At 41.9% G+C, this 16,820-nt stretch overlaps 1 pseudogene; it reads right to left on the bottom strand.

Moving 5' to 3' along the window:
* Nucleotides 1-1,345: 1,345 nt before the first annotated feature.
* Nucleotides 1,346-16,540, bottom strand: LOC129501757 (5'-nucleotidase domain-containing protein 2-like; annotated as a pseudogene).
* Between the last annotated feature and the right edge of the window lie 280 nt (nucleotides 16,541-16,820).

Here is a 16,820-nt window from a genome sequence, read left to right as displayed (position 1 = left end):
GTAGTGGTACTTCATTTAATCTTCACAATAATCTTATAAAATATACGTCACACAGATTTGGTAACTCACAAATTATGTGACGATAATGAATTAGAAATAAAAATCTTCAGGGGTGCTTGGGTGGCTCAGTCGGTCAAATGTCAAACTCTTGATTTCGGCTCAGGTCATGTTCTCAGGGTGGTGGATCAAGCCCTGTATCAGGCTCCATGCTGGGCATGAAGTCTGCTTAAGATTCTCTCTCTCAGGGAGCACCTGGGAGGCACTGTCAGTTAAGTATCTGACTCTTGGTTTTTGGCTCAGGTCATGATTTCACAATAATGAGATCAAGTCCATGTCGGGCTCCACACTCAGCAGTCTCCTTGAGATTCTCTCTCTCTCTAAAATAAATACAAATGTAGTGATCTGAAGGGGCACCTGCCCCCCAATGTTTATTGCAGGAATGTCCACAATAGCCAAACTATGGAAAGAGCCCAGATGTTCATTGATAAATGAATGGATAAAGATGTGGTATGTACATGCATATATACAACGGAATACTACTCAGCCATCAAAAAATGAAATCATGCCATTTGCAATGATGTGGATGGAACTAGAATATATTACGCTAAGAGAAATAAGTCAAACAGAGAAAGACAATTATATGATTTCACTCATATGTGGAATTTAAGAAACAAAACAGGATTATAGGGAAAGAGGAAAAATGAAACAAGATGAAATCAGAGGAGGCAAACCATGAGACTCTTAATCATAGAAAATAAATTGAGGGCTGCTGAAGGGGAGGAGAGTGAGGCGACAGGGTAACTGGCCTGTAATGATGGACATTAAGGAGGGCAGGTGATGTAATGAGCACTGGGCGTTATATGAGACTGATGAATCACTGAAGTCTACTTCCGAAACCAATAATACATTATATATTAACGAATTGAATTTAAATTTTTAAATGGAAAATAAATAAATTTTTAAAAAATGATTCTCTCCTGCCTCTCGCCCATCAAATAAATAAATAAAATCTTTTTAAAAAAGAAATAAAAATCTTAGAATGAACTAGCACAGTTCATATGGATCCTTTAATAATTATAAAGTGGTTTCTTTCTTTCTTTCTTTCTTTCTTTCTTTCTTTCTTTCTTTCTTCTCTTTCTCTCTCTTTCTTCTTTCTTTTTCTTTCTTTCTTTCTTTCTTTCTTTCTTTCTTTCTTTCTTTCTTTCTTTCTTTCTTTCTTTCTTTCTTTCTTTCTTTTCATTTTTTTTTTCAAGAGGGAGACCACTTTTATTGCCCACCCTGGACTGGAGCCCAGTGTGGGTGGGACAGGAGGGGTTGGGACCTGCTGTGGACAATAAAGGTGCCCTCAGCGGATGTGGGCCTTGCCGCCAAGAAAGGGCGTGTTCATGCAGCCGGTGCAGAGCTGGTCCATCCAGAGCGGCGCCTCACGCTGCAGGGGCGGGCGGCGTGGGTACAGGTAAAGGTGCGGTGTACCGGGTAGTTGAGCGCACAGCGGAGGGAGGCGGTGTAGAGGTCAGAGAAGCGCACAGGCGCGGGAGAAGTCAGCGGGGGTGTGGAAGGTGCCGCAGGTGCTCCCAAAGGGAGCGTTGAACAGGGCCCTGGGACGGCCTCGGTCCTGCCGCTCCTCCACCCAGGCGCCGGCACCTGCCCGACTCGGCCTCCTGGCAGGTCCCCGCAGCCCGCTCCGTGTAGATGGTGCGGATCTCGCGCTGCAGCTCGGGGGTGATGGCACCCGGTCGCCAGCCGTGCCGCGGCAGGAGTCCGCCGGGGCCCTGTACAGGTGGTCTCGGGGGTAGAGCACGCGGGGTCCCCGCCGCTCGGTCAGGCGCAGGCGGTCCTGCAGGTGTCCCTGCCGGTAGGTTTTCCCTTCTCAGGCGGGGGATGCGGCCCCAGGGCAGGGAGCCCTTCTCACCGAGTTGTCGGAAAGGCTTGCGCGGTCGGTGAGGAAGCTGGGTTTGTCCGCCTGGACGGTGACGGCGTGGAAGAGCTGACGCCAGTCGGGACCCACCGTGTGCCTCGTCCGCTTGTCCACGACGCTGGAAGGGCTGCTGGGGATGAGGAGCAGCTGTTTGCCACGTGCCACCAGGCGGCTCAGGCCAGCGAAGGTCTGGTCCCCTCCCAGGATGTACTTCTCCGTATCCCGTTCAGTCCACTGGCACACGAGGCCCCTCACGTGCACGTCTCGAATGGCATCCGGCACATCCCTGTAGAGATGCGCTTGGTCAAACTCCAGGCCGTGACCCCGAAAGTGGTCTGCCACGCAGGACGGCAGCGAGATGTCCACGAACTGCCTGATGGAGGGACCCTTGCCGTAGAAGCCGCTCCTCTGGTACAGAGGGGTGTGCCGGTGCCCCCCTATAAGCCGATCACCTCCTCACCGGCACAGGCTGGAGGCCCCTGGAGGCCGTCCCCAGCCGCACGTAGGGGACGGCATCAGTCTTCATCAGGAGGCTCTTGTGAATGTGGTAGCGGAGGCCTCGGCGAAGCTGGGTCGTCGTCACCCTTGCGGATCCCCTCTGGGTACTGCTAGTGCGCCACCAGCGCGGCACGGGCAGCGTCCTGGGCCAGCGTGTAGTCCTGGTCCAAGCCGTAGGCTTGCCCGTCACGCAGGCTTATCTCGTTGTTGGCGGAGATGGCTGCTGGGTTCAGGAGACTGCAGACCTGGGGGGCGGGGGGGGGGCAGGAGGTCGTGCGCCAGCCTCCCCATGTCCTGGTAACACGCCCACAGGTGTGCGCTGAGTTCGGCGCCGGGACCGGGGTGGGGGCCGCAGCCAGGGCAGGAGGGCGAGGACCGGGCGGCTCGGGCCCGCGGTGGCCCCTGCACGGCAGCCAGCGGCCCGTCGGCCAGTCCTCCCCTCCGACTATGTAACGTGGTTTCTATACGGCCTCTGGATTGATTTTCTCCAATGGCATTGGGTTTTTAGGGACTTACACAAGGTTTACCCGGTGAACTACTAGAAACACCTGTAAGACAACAGGCTGATTTCAGTGCATCTTCAGAAATAATAATCTTCATAGGGGAAGGGAGGGAAAACTGAATGGGAAGAAATCAGAGAGGGAGACAAACCATGAGACACTCTTGCTAGAGGGGAGGTGGGTGGAAGGATGGGGTAACCGAGTGACGGGTATTAAGGAGGGTATGTGATGTGATGAGCACTGGTGGTATATGCAACTGATAAATTATTGAACTCTACACCTGAAACTAATGATGTACTACTATATGTTGGCTAATTGAATTTAAATTAAAAAAAGAAAAGAATGATCTTTATACTCAACTGTATAGAAAATTAAGATTTTCTTGATGTAGAACTCCCTTGGGGGTGGTAATTTCTTAAGCATTTTTTGATCCTTCTGGGCTGTGTAAATAGTTCACATAAACTATATTGTTTAAAGATATTTGGTTAGACTTACTAAATTTAAATTTTAGTTTTTATTTTTTGGTTCTCAAGCTATACTCTAAAACAAGGAGAAACTAAAAGCAAATATGTGCTAGAATTTCGAAATAGGGATGTTAACATGTATTGAGTGCATGCTGTTCTTCAAGGTGCTCTTACATATTTGTTCGTCTAGTCATTTAAATATTTATTGGATGCTTACCATGTACCAAGCATTCAGCTAAGGAGCAATAAACCTACATTCTCTGCTATTAAGTTTATGTCTAGGGACACCTGGGTGGCTCAGTCAGTTAAGCCACCGACTCTTGATTTTGGCTCAGGTTATGATCTCAGGGTGGAGGGATTGAGCCCCACTTTGGAGTCCAGGCTCAGTGTGGGGTCTGCTTTTCTCCCTCTCCCTCTGCCCCTCCACCCACTCACATTCTCTCTCTCTCTCAAATAAATAAATCTTAAGAAAAAAAATTTATGCCTGCCTGGCTTAGTCGGTTAAGCAGTGATCTAAAGAAGCAGGCCCCGAGTCAGTCTCCCTGCTCATCGGGGAGTCTGCTTCTCCTTCTCCCTCTGTCCCTGCTCCCTGGTCCTGCTCTCTCTTTCTCTCTCAGTAAAATAAACAAAATATTTTTTAAAAGTTCATTTTTAGGGGCAGCCCCGGTGGCGCACCGGTTTAGCGCTGTCTTCGGCCCAGGGCCTGATCCTGGAGACCCAGGATTGAGTCCCACGTCGGGCTCCCTGCGTGGGGTCTGCTTCTCCCTCTGCCTGTGTCTCTGCCTCTCTCTCTGTATGTCTCTCATGAATAAATAAATAAAATCTTTAAAAAAAAAGTTGATTTTTATATATGCCCTATAAATACGTATTTCTCTGTGTCTGTAGGAAAGTGGCTACTTGGAACCAGTAAGTAAACCAGAGGATATCAGAGAAAGCAGGAAATGTCCCTAGAATGACTCAGAAGTTCCAGTGGTCACACACACATACAATAACCAGGTGGGTTATTATGGTGTAGCCGGAAGGATTATCCAAAGTCCCCAGAGGAGAACTGACTGCCTAATTTTTGGTCACCTTCTCTGGGATGATGAAAGCCTTGGAGACCCTAATAATTATACTTATGACACAAAGGCATAATAAGGTGAATTAAGTGAGATATTATTTATGGTTACCCTCAGGCTCCAATAATATAAACATAGAGAAAGAGTTCCAGGAAATGCACTGGAAATAAGGAAGTGGCTGTGGTGAGGAGAATAGGGAGGAGGAGTCCTATCTTAATATTATGTGTTACATATACATACTATGTATTACATTATTACACATATTATATAATATATATGTAGGCAAGACTCTACTCTGTTCTTGACTTTTGACCAGGAATCAGGTAGTTTTGGGCTCTCTCAAGAAATAAGTGCTATGTACTGGGTATTTACCTAAAGAATACAAAAACATTAATTCAGAAGGATGCTTGCACTCCTGTATTTACTGCTGCATTATTTCAAATAACCAAATAATGAAAGTAGCCCAAGTGTCCATTGACAAATGGATAAAGAAGATGTGTTTTATATATATATATATATATATATATATATATATATATATATATATAACATGAGAATAAACACATGGGACCAAAGGGGAGGTGGTAGGGGGATGGGTGAAATAGATATGGGGATTAAGAATACATGAATCTTGATGAGCACTGAGTAATGTGTAGGATTGTTGAATCACTATATTGTACACCTGAAACTAATATAATACTGTATGTTAGCTGTATTGGGATTAAAATTAAAACTTAAAAAAAAAAAGAAAGAAGAGCTATGAAGTGGGATGAAAGTACTTCCTGCTTTGTTGGCTCTAGATAAGGAGTTAATATGGAAGGTGGGGTATGTAGGAAGTAGTCCTTGCAGTGGAAGAGATTTAGTGGGAGTGATTGAGGCCTTATAATGGCTACTCTTAGCACCCAGACTGCAGCCGAAGTGCATGTTGAGTGGTCAATGAGTTAAGGTAGGCAATTGCTTCTATAACTTTTATTGAATAGTTGGTTCAGGCATGATTTGCGATTATTTAAATATTGCATTAGTCTTTTTTTATTTTTTTAAGTTTTATTTATTTATGATAGGCACACAGTGAGAGAGAGAAAGAGAGGCAGAGACATAGGCAGAGGGAGAAGCAGGCTCCATGCACCGAGAGCCCGACGTGGGATTCGATCCCGGGTCTCCAGGATCGCGCCCTGGGCCAAAGGCAGGCGCCAAACCGCTGCGCCACCCAGGGATCCCTGCATTAGTCTTTATCATTAGTTCATAAGATGAATAGAAAATGGAAAATACTGTGGGTGAGAAACGTGGTTCTCATTAAGTCCCTTCATTTGTGAGCAGGTAAGGAAATGATTAGGTGTGCTGATAGAGACAAATCTTTATCCTTGATCTGATATTCTTCAGATGTAAGCAGCCCAAATGTGCATTTACTTCTGAAGGAAAAACTCATATTAAAGAGCCTATTCAAAAATGCTAGAAATAATCTTATTATAATTCCAACTTAGACAAATAAACTTTATTTTAAAAATTATGAAGAAATTGGGGAAACATGAACTAGATAGTAAATGGTATCAAACCAGTTATTGTTAATTTTCTTAAGGTGGGATTGTGGCTATTTTTCAAGATTCCTTATCTTTTAGTGCTACAGACTAAAGTGTTTGTGAACTCACAGTTTTTGGGATTTGTTTCAAAATAAACTCAGCAAGAGGAGGAAGGTGGGTATGGGTAGGGGCGAAGTAAGATCGCCCATGAGTAAACAATTATTGCAGCAGGGCAATAGGTCTGGAATGCTTGTGGCATCTCTGTTACCTGCGTGTCATGAGGAAGCATGTGCTGTCTTTTCCCAAAATGGAAATGGCTTTGTCTTATTTCCGTTTATAAACTGAATCTGTGTTCTTTGTTAAAAAGTAGTATATCTAGAAGCAAATCAAATTTACATTGGATGGGTGATGCAAGGAAGTATGTCCTAGCAATGGAATATTACTGAGTCTTAAAAAGGAAGGAAATCCTGTCACATGCTACAGTATAGAGGAACCTTGCAAGATAAGTGAACCCCCCACTTATATGAGGTTCCTACATTAGTCAGATTTATAGAGATGAGAAGTAGAATGGCAGTTGTCAGGGGCTGGAACAAGTGGGGAATGGGAGTAGTTTAATGGGTGAGGTTCAGACCTACAAGATGAAAAAGTTCTGGAGATCTGGTTAGCATAATGTGAATATACTTAGCACTACTGGACTGTACACTTAAAGACAGTTGAAATGGTGAATTTTATGTGTTTTTTTCAATACAATAAATATTTTCTAGCTAGTACGTATAGAAAAGGAACACAGAAGAAAATAAATATCTCCATAATCTTACAACCTAGAAATAATTAGCATTAATTGGTATGTATCTTTCCATACATTTTTCCTATGGATACACACACCCTCCCATATACACACAATTTTAATTAAATAGGGGATCATACTCACTTAATAATAAAGAGGATATCTTTTCATTTAGTAAATATGTTTTCATGTACCATATCAATGGCTGCAGAGTTCTCCACCATTTAGACATATGGCACAATAAAACTTTGGCAGTCTCTCTTAAAGTTTTTGATCTCGGGACACCTTAATGAAGTTAAAAATTACTGAGACTCCCAAAGAATTTTTTGTGCATTATATCTGTGATATTTAGGGTACTAAATTAAAACTGATAAATTAGGGCACCTGGGTGGCTCAGTTAAGTGTCTGCCTTCAGCTCAGGTCTTGATCTCAGAGTCCTGGGATCAAATTCTCCTGTGGGCTCTGTGCTCAATAAAGAGTCTGCTTGTCCCTCTGCCCCTCCCCCTGCTCCTGCACACTCTCAAATAAATAAAATTTTTTAAAAACCTGATAAATTAAAAAATTTATTAATTCATTTAAAAATAACTATAATGCACTCATTTCATATTAATATAAAATACTATTTTTATGAGAAATAGCTATATTTTCCTCTCTTTTTTTTTCTTTTTAGAGAAAAGAGAGTAAGCAGGCAGGGGGGAAGGAGGTAGGATACTGAGCAGGCTCCACATCCAGGGTAGAGCCTGACGTGGGGCTTGATCTCACGACCCTGAGATCATGACCCAAACCAAAATCAAGATTGGGAAGCCCAACTTACTGAGCCACTCAGGCACCTTAGCTATATTTTCTAAAAGAAGAAAATTAGTGTGACAGGTGGCATTGTTTTACATTTCTGTAAATCTCTTTCATATCTAACTTAATAGAAAAAAGCTGGGCTCTTATACCAACTTCTGTAATCAATCCATTATGACATTATGTAAGTAGCTTCTAGAAAACTACCGTATACTCTTACGAGAGAATGAAAATGGAAATTATTATGTATTATTATGGAAAGAGTTTTGCCCTTACAAAGGTGCCTGGACTTTTCATGGATTATGGACCACATTTTAAGAAACATTGTTTCATAGATATTCCTCTGTGTCCTTGAATTTTTTTTAATTTCAGTATGATTGAAGTATAGTGATAAAATTGTAAGATATTTAAAGTGTACAATGTGACAAAACTCCCCCATCTAGTTAACTAACACATCCATTACCTCACATAGTTATCTTTGTGTGTGTGAACATTTAAAGACTAATCTCTATGCAAATTTCAATTATACAATACAGCATTATTGACTATAGTCACCATGTTTCACATTAGATCCTCAGATCTACATTAGATTCATCATATAGTTAAAAATTTGCATCCTTTTACCAACCTCTCATTGTTCTTTTCTTCTTTCTAGTCTTGTCTTTTGAACAAGTAGCCAGCTAGGCTCATTATGGAGCTTGGGGAGTGGGGTTGAAAAGCAAGGAAAGAAAAAAAAGCTTTCGTTTCCAAAAGCTGAAAACCAAATCCATAAAGGAGATTGTATGAGGTGCCTGAGAGGTAACATTTCATCATAGTTCAGTTTCCCAAACTTGTACTCATCTTTATTTTTTTAAAAGATTTTATTTATTAATTTATTTGAGAGAGAGCAAGGAGAGAGCACCAGCAGAGAGGGAGCTGCAGAGGGAGAGGGAGAAGCAGGCTTGTCACTGAGCAGGAAGCCTGACACAGGGCTGGATCCCAGAACCCTGAATCATGACCTGAGCCAAAGGCAGATGTTTAGCCAACTGAGTCACCCAGGTGCCCCTGCTTTTTATTTTTCTAAAAAAGGTCTTTGTTACATGTTGATAGAAAATCTTAAAAGTTGTTAACTACTCATGATTTTTCCATCATTGTATTGTAAAATTTGCAGACACATAAAAAAGTTGGAAGAATTATACAGTGAACACCCATATAACCACCATCTAAATGCTGCAATTAACATTTCGCTATGTTATGTCCATCCAACCATCCCTCTATCAATCCATCTTATTTTTTATTGAGGTATAATTCTCATATTATAAACTCCCTTATTTATTTATTTATTTATTTATTTATTTATTTATTTATTTATTTAATTTATTTATTTAACCCGGGAGCACGTTTATTGGTCCTGCTGAGGCCAAAACCACCCGGTGCGCTGGCAAAACAGGTCAGGGGAGGGAAGCAGCGCCCCCAGAGGTTGGGCCATCCTGGGCATTGGGAGCCTGGACCTGGGACACCCAGCAGGGCCACTGGGGGCCGAGCAGGGCAGCAGGTGTGCTGTGGTCCTGCCCAAAACTCCCCTTTTTAAAGTGCATGATTTAATAGTTTTTGGTATCTTCACAAGATTGTTCAACCATCCACATTAGTTCCAGAACATTTTCATTACCCCAGTCAGCAGTCAACTCTAAATTGCCATCTACTTTCTGTCTCCATGGATTTGACCATTTTAGACATTTCATACACCGGAATCATAAAATATCACCTTTTGTGTCTGGCTTCTTTGACTTAACACAGGGTCTTCAAGGTTCTTCCATGTTGTAGCATGAGTCAGTACTTTACTCCTTTTCATGGCTGAATAATAGTCTACTGTACGGACATATCGCACGTATTTGTCTCTTTAACAGTTGACAGACATTTGTGTTGTTCCATTTTTTAGTTATTATATATAATGTTTTTGTGAACACGTATGCAAATTTTTGTGGGGATATAGGTTTTCAATCCTTGGGAGTGGAATAAAATTGATGAATCATATGAGAACTCTAATGTTGAATATTACATTCCCACCAGCAATATGTGAGGGTTCTAATGTTTTCACATCCTTTTGGACACTTGTTGAATATAGTCTTGTAGGTGTGGAGTGAGATTTTCCTGTGGTTCTGATTTGCATTTCCCTAATGACAAATGATGCTGAGCATCTCTTCATGTTCTTATTGGCCATTTTATATTTTCTCTGTTTGCCCATGATCTTTTTAAAAAAAAGATTTACTTATTTATTTATGAGAGAGAAAGAGAGAGAGGCAGAAAGAAACAGAGAGAATACGGGGGAGGAGGCAGAGGGAGAGAAAGAGAGAAACTTGGGAATTAGTGAGGCTGTTGCTCATATCAAAGTTCATTTTTTCTTTTTTCCCCCCTAAGCAGTTTCTATTGTATGATTATATCACAGTTTGTTTATCCATTTTCCTATGGATGGGCATTTGGGCTTGTTGCCAGTTTGGGGTTAATATGAATAAAGCAGCTAGGGCAGCCTGGGTGGCTCAGTGGTTTAGCGCCGCCTTCAGCCCAGGGGGTGGGGTGATCCTGGAGCCCTGGAATCGAGTCCCAAGTCCGGCTCCTTGCATGGAGCCTGCTTCTCCCTCTGCCTGTGTCTCTGCCTCTGTGTATGTGTGTCATGAATAAATAAATAAATAAAATCTTTAAAATAATGAATAAAGCTGCTAAGAATACCCTCACCTCTGTCTTTTTGTGGACATATATTTTAATTTCTCTAGGGTGAATAGCTAGGAGTGAAATTATTGGGTCATAGGGTTGTTATGAAATCACCAAAAGTTATTCCCAAATGATTGTACCATTTCACATTCCCATGAACAATGTATGAGAGTTCTGGTAATTCTACATCCCCACCAACATTAAGTAAGCATTGTCAGTTTTAAAAATAGTAGCTGTATGTGCCCGGACAGGACAGGGCATATAATCCTGTCTCATTGTGGTTTTAATGTTCATTTCTCTGATGACTAATGGTGTTTTTTATATGCCTATTTGCCATTTGAATAGCTTCCTTTATGAAATGACTGTCCAAAATTTAGTTAATTGTATAGCATTTTACCATATGTAAGGGTTGTATGCCAGATAGTAAAAATAGAAAAAGAATACATAGTGCTGTGGATTCAGATATTTAAATATCTGAAGAGCCAAAGAAATGCCAAATGCATTTGCATGATGGCCCTGTCTAGGTGGGGTGTCAGAGTTCTGTAAATTAAGAATCAGGACCTTGGGATGCCTGGGTGGCTCAGCAGTTGAACATCTGCCTTCGGCTCAGGGCATGATCCTAGGTCCCAGGACCGAGTCCCACATCAGGCTCCCTGCCAGGAGCCTATTTCTCTCTCTTTTTATCTTTCTGCCTCTCATTCTCTGTGTCTCTCATGAATAATGAATAACGATCTTTTAAAAAAAGTGCTTAAGAATATGATAAAACTCACATGGTCAGGGTTACATTATGACTTTCAGAGGCTCTGGGGCACTTTTGCCTTTGTGAGAAAAAATATTAGAAATTGTATTCTACTGCTGCATTGGTATAAAGATGAATATAATCCAAGCTTGGCTTGGAATTATATATTCACTATTATTACATTAATATTTTTCTTCTGATTTTAAAAGAAATTCAGAGGTGCCTGGCTGGCTCAGTCAGTAGAGCATGCAGCTCTTGATGTCGGGGTTGTGAGTTCAAGGCCCACATTGTACATGGAGCCTACTAGAAATTTTTAAAATGTTAACGAATAAATAAATAAATTAAATTAAAATGGAAGTATATTTGTAGGCACCTAAAAGTATCGTAGGTCCTAGACACTGTGCCAGTCTCAAAACTGAAGGTCATTCCTGTTATTGACCACCTCCTCATTAAGTTATAGCGTAGAAAATTATAGTAATTATAAAAGGGAACTCATCCTAGGTCTGGGTTGTGAGAAAAGGAGACCCTGAGGTCTGTAATCCAGGCTCATTGTCCAGGCTGAATCTTCTGGTTGTTCTGTAACATTTCAAGGATATGAGAAGGTAATTACCCAAAGTGTGGGACAATGTAACCTTTTCCTTGGTGAGTAAGCGTCTTCCAACATAAGAAAGCGTTAAGTATAGGAATGTTTAGGAAAATCACACCTATTCATGAATATTTGAAGGTGAAAGAAACTGTACCTATTTGGTATTTAAGGGTTTAAGAGATTTGGGTCTGTTAGATTAATATTTCAGCTTTGTGATTCCCAACTAAATGTATAATTGAGCAACTGATTCAGCCCATGATTTTAAGTTCAAGTGTTATAAGTTTAATCTTTTAGATTTTAACTTACCTAAGAGCATAGAAAGTTTTGTTTGTCTAAGCAGTACTTGAAAGAAAAATCAAATATGTTCAGTGTATAAATATAGCTGTAAATACTTGAGGGAATCTACTCACTTTAATAATCCCTCTTTAAGGTGAGTGCTTAAGTTGTCTGGATTTATCAAGAGAGTTAAACATTTTTTAAAACTGTGGTTTTGGGATCCCTGGGTGGCTCAGTGGTTTAGCGCCTGCCTTTAGCCTAGGGTGTGATCCTGGAGTCCCAGGATCGAGTCCCACATCAGGCTCCCTGCATGGAACCTGCTTCTGCCTCTGCCTGTGTCTCTGCCTCTTTCTCTCTCTCTCTGTGTGTCTCTCATGAATAAATAAATAAAATCTTAAAAAAAAATAAAACTGTGGTTTCCTAAAAGCTTAAGAAATAGATTTTGAATAATTTGAATACTAATTTTTAAAATGAAAATAACTCTCTCTCTGTGTGTGTGCCACAAAAGCCATCCATGAGGACATTAAAGTCATGGTATTGATGATGTATATTGTGACAATGAAAGAAATGAAGTGAGCCTGTTTAAGGGTAATGAAATCTTGGGCGCCTGGGTGGCTCAGTCTGCCTTCTGCTCAGGTCATGATCTCAGGGTCCTGGAATCAAACATCAGCTCCCTGCTCAGTGGGGAGCCTACCTCTCCTCGTCCCTCTGCCCTTCCCCCCAGCTCTTGCCCTCTCCCACTTGTTCGGTCACAAAGAAATAAAATCTTAAAAAAAAAAAGAGAGAGTAATACAATCTTAATGAAAGAAAGATCACAGTCCAGAGAGTTTTTATTAGGTTCTACCATTGTTAGGAAGGGAACTTCCTGTCTGAAAATTTAAAAACTGCACAGTAAGTTCACTTTAAAATACCAGAGTGAAAATTGCATAAAAATAAGCACACCATCATTTCCCCTTGATTTCCTCAGAAACTTTTCCTTTCCAGTGGAGATTTGTGAATTCTGTAATATACTCTATTCCACAGCTCAGTTCAGATCTTTTAGCAGACATTTAATAAGTGTATAATAGATTATACCAATATTGGCAATACAGGATGAATGAGATTGGTTCTTGCCTCTAGAGGAGTGCCAGACACATGAAGAGGGATGGCCAATACATGTAAATTCCCTTCCTCTCCTTTCTCTGCTGTTGGGGCTCTATGGGAAGATGGAGTGTGGTCACCCCATCTTTGTTTAGCTGGTCTAAACAAGCCATCTTCCTTGGAATCTGATCTAGCAGAAAAGCACTGAATTAAAAACTCGCTTTAAAAGCTGGACTTTAAAAAAATAAATAAATAAAAGCTGGACTTTGCCAGTACTAACACAGATCCCTGAAGCCTTTTCCTAAGCCAGTTTCCTTGTTTATTTTCACAACTGTAACTGGGGCAAAGGCAAACTGAGAAGGGCTCACGTGGTGGATCGCGCATGATCCAGTTGTCAGAAACGGATGCCATTCCATGTATATTTTGCAGAAAGGGATTTTCAAAAGGGTAAGTAAGCACCTACAGAATTGTTGGGGCTACAAAGAAGGGCCCTAGACTGGACCTCTGGGATGAAGCTCAAGAACATATTGTAGAATTGGCTCAGCAGGGAATCAGAGGCTGAAGTGGGACTCATAGTTTTCAAAGACCATAGCCTTGGGTCAGCTGGGTGCCTCAGCGGTTGGGCATCTGCCTTCGGCTCAGGGTGTGATCCCGCAGTCCCGGGATCGAGTCCCACATCAGGCTCCCTGCATGGAGCCTGCTTCTCCCTCTGCCTGTGCCTCTGCCTCTCTCGAATAAATAGATAAAATCTTAAAAAACAAACAAACAAACAAAGACTCTAGCCTTGGTCCAGGACCAGCTGTCTCTGGACATCCATGAAGCCACTGAGGGACATCAGAACTCCAGGACAGTACCTGCCAGAGGAAGACAGCTGCGCAGTAGGAAGGTGGCCTCTACCTGGCTTCCACCTTCAAAATAGCAACAATGATTATTAAATGTGAGTAAAGCTAACACTTCCCAGTACTATGTACCAGTCCAAGCAGTTTATGTGACTTAACTCACTTAGTCCTCACAACAATCCTACGAGGTAAAAGCTGTTACTACTGCCCCCATTATGCAGACAAGGACCCTGAGTTAGAGAGGAGACCTACTCAGGTCACACCAGGAGCAAGAAGCGGTAGAGCTGCGCTTGCGTCCTCTTGGTGGACTTGATTTTGTGCTTAGACCCCAGCTGCAAGGAACGCTGGGAAGCAAAGCGACACTTCTGTTTTTTTCCCACCCCTGCAGCCTTCGAGGCAGTGTGGAAGGCAGCAAAAGGGCTGTCACCACGTCCATCCCCACCAGCCGGCTTGAGACCCAGGGCTCACCGCGACAAAGATGCCACAGCAACAGTGATTCAGCACAAATAGATTCAATGCACTGAATCTGTCGTCTGCTACCCAAAGATTAGCTCACTACAAAACCCTATCAAAGTGATAGGGACAGCTTCCAGATTGTATCTGACGCACCTCTTGTTTGAACAACGCTTCATTTAGTTTCTTGCCTGTGTTTATTTCATCCATACAAAATTACTAAAATTTAGTGATTCAAATTTATTCATTTTTGGCAAAATACAAAGTGTTTCTCTTTAAAAACAAAGCAAACTAACTTTGAAAAATGATCACAAGCCCATTGGCTGTCAACAATTCCCCTTCATTTCTTAGAACCAAACTCAAAAGGCATCTCTTTCGTGAGGATTTCCCTCTGGCATTGAGTACTTTTGTGCATTAATTTTTTAAAGACTTTATTTATTTACTCATGAGAGACACAAAGAAAGAGGTAAAGAAATAGAGAAGCAGGCTCCTCACGGGGAGCGCAATGCAGGCCTTGATCCCTGGACGGGCATCACCCCCTGAGCCGAAAGTAGACTAGGTCAACCGCTAAGCCACCCAGGTGTCTCTTTTGTGTATTAACTCTATTCTCTTCTATGAAAGATCTCTACATGTCTGCATGAGTTTGCTAGGGAAGACATAAAAATTACCACAGACTGGGGGGCTTAAAAACAGATACCTGTTTTCTGACTATTCTGGAGGCTGGAAGTCTGAGATCAGGGTGTTGACACTGTTGGTTTCTATTGAGGCCTCTCTTTGTGGCTTGTAGACGGTTGTGTCTTCAGGTGGCCTTCCCACTGTGTTTCTCAGTTCTAATCTCCTCTTCTAGAACCAGCCACACTGGATTAGGGCCCGCCCAAATGACCCCATTTTAACTCAATAACCTCTTGAAATTCCCTATCTCCTAATATAGTCATATTCTGAGGTCCTGGGGATTAGGGCTTCAACATATGAATTTAGGAGGATACAATTCAGCACATAACAGCATCCTTTGCCAATAAAGCTATTGTCTTGACATCTTTCATACCAAATACATTTTTTCCAAATCTAACTTTAGTTTTAGATACAGGAGTTAAAACATTTTATGTAGTCAAACAATGCTCATCTTTTGGTTCAATTCTTCAATTATAGTCTTTAAATTTTTTCTTTTTTTAAAAAAAAGATTTTATTTATTTATTTATTTATTTATTTGTTTATTTGTTATTTATTTATTTATTTATGAGAGAGCGTGAGTGGGGTGAGGAGCAAAGGGAGAGGGACAGACCCCTTGCTGATCTTGGAGCTGATGCAGGGCTCCCTGAGGAGTGGGATCCCATGATCCTGAGATCACAAACTGAACTGAGGTCAAGAGTTGGATGCTGTAACCAACTGACCCATCCAGGTACCCCTTAATTTTTGGTCCTATTTATTTATATAATTAAAGTCTTGCAAGCAGGACACTTGGGTGACTCAGTTGGTTGAGCATCTGCCTTCAGCTCAGATCATGATCCCAGGATCCTGAGATCGGGCCCTGTGTCAGGCTCCCTGCTCTTTGGGGAGTCTGCTTTTCCCTCTCCCTGCCACCTGTTCGTGCTCTCTCACTATCTCTCTCTCAAATAAATAAAATCTTAAAAAAAAAAACTCTCTCAAACTTATTTTGGTATTATTCAAGCAAAAACCTAAATAGTTTTTATTTCTCTAAATTTTTAATTATTTATTCCTACATCACCTTAAAAACAAAGTTATTTATTTATTTGAGGGATAATTAGAGAGAAAGGGAGAGTGAAAGCATGAGCAGAGGGAGGAGCAGAGGGAGAGGAAGAAGTAGCCTCTGCTGAGCTCAGGTGGAATTCAGTGGAGGGCTTGATCCCAGTTTGCTGAGATCATGACCTGAGTCATGCACTTAACCAACTGAGCCACCTAGGTTGCCTTCTGACATCGGCTTTTGAATATGCCTTCCCTTTTCCATTTGATATGTGATGGTATCTTTTTTATAATATTGTAAATATTTGTATATAATTATGTTGCTTTACACCCAAGACATATATATAGGTTCAGACCAGTACCAGAAAGAGTGGGAAAGCGCATGTTTTCAGCTGGGTCATCCTTAAGCCTATGAGGAAACAGCTTAGGATGGTCACTTGCAAATCTAGCTCCCTCCTTGCCCTGGTCTCCTCTGCTGTTCCCTGGGCTCCAGACTCCATTTTGTCCCACTTAGTAGTTGAAGCCTGTGAAATTTTTTGCCCTTTGCATCAGAGACAGATAAAATAGATTTTTCTCTCCATCCTAGAGGGCAGTGTATCCTTACATCGTTCAGAGATCTGATGGGTGTGGAGGTTTGAAATAGCCATTCTGGTAAATAAAAGAAGGGATTATTTGGTCAGAAAATGTAGTGTGATTCATGGGCAGGGCTGAGCCCCATTTAAAGTTGGTGACCATCAATCTCTGGTGGAAGCCAGCTGCTCCATTACGTGCATGCGACTCTTGAGGATGGTCGGGGAATGTGAATTCCTCTGTATAGGGATTGGAAACAAGAGGAGGTGGAGAGGCTGAATTCAGAGAGATGGAGAGAATGGGACATTATCTGGCTCAGAAATGATTAGCCTTAGACCAGAGAGAAAATGCTTCATC

Source organism: Nyctereutes procyonoides, unplaced genomic scaffold, assembly GCF_905146905.1.
Source record: "Nyctereutes procyonoides isolate TBG_1078 unplaced genomic scaffold, NYPRO_anot_genome, whole genome shotgun sequence".
Taxonomy (NCBI): Eukaryota; Metazoa; Chordata; class Mammalia; order Carnivora; family Canidae; genus Nyctereutes; species Nyctereutes procyonoides.
The sequence above is the reverse complement of the archived record's forward strand: the minus strand, read 5'-3'. Positions and strand labels throughout refer to the sequence as shown.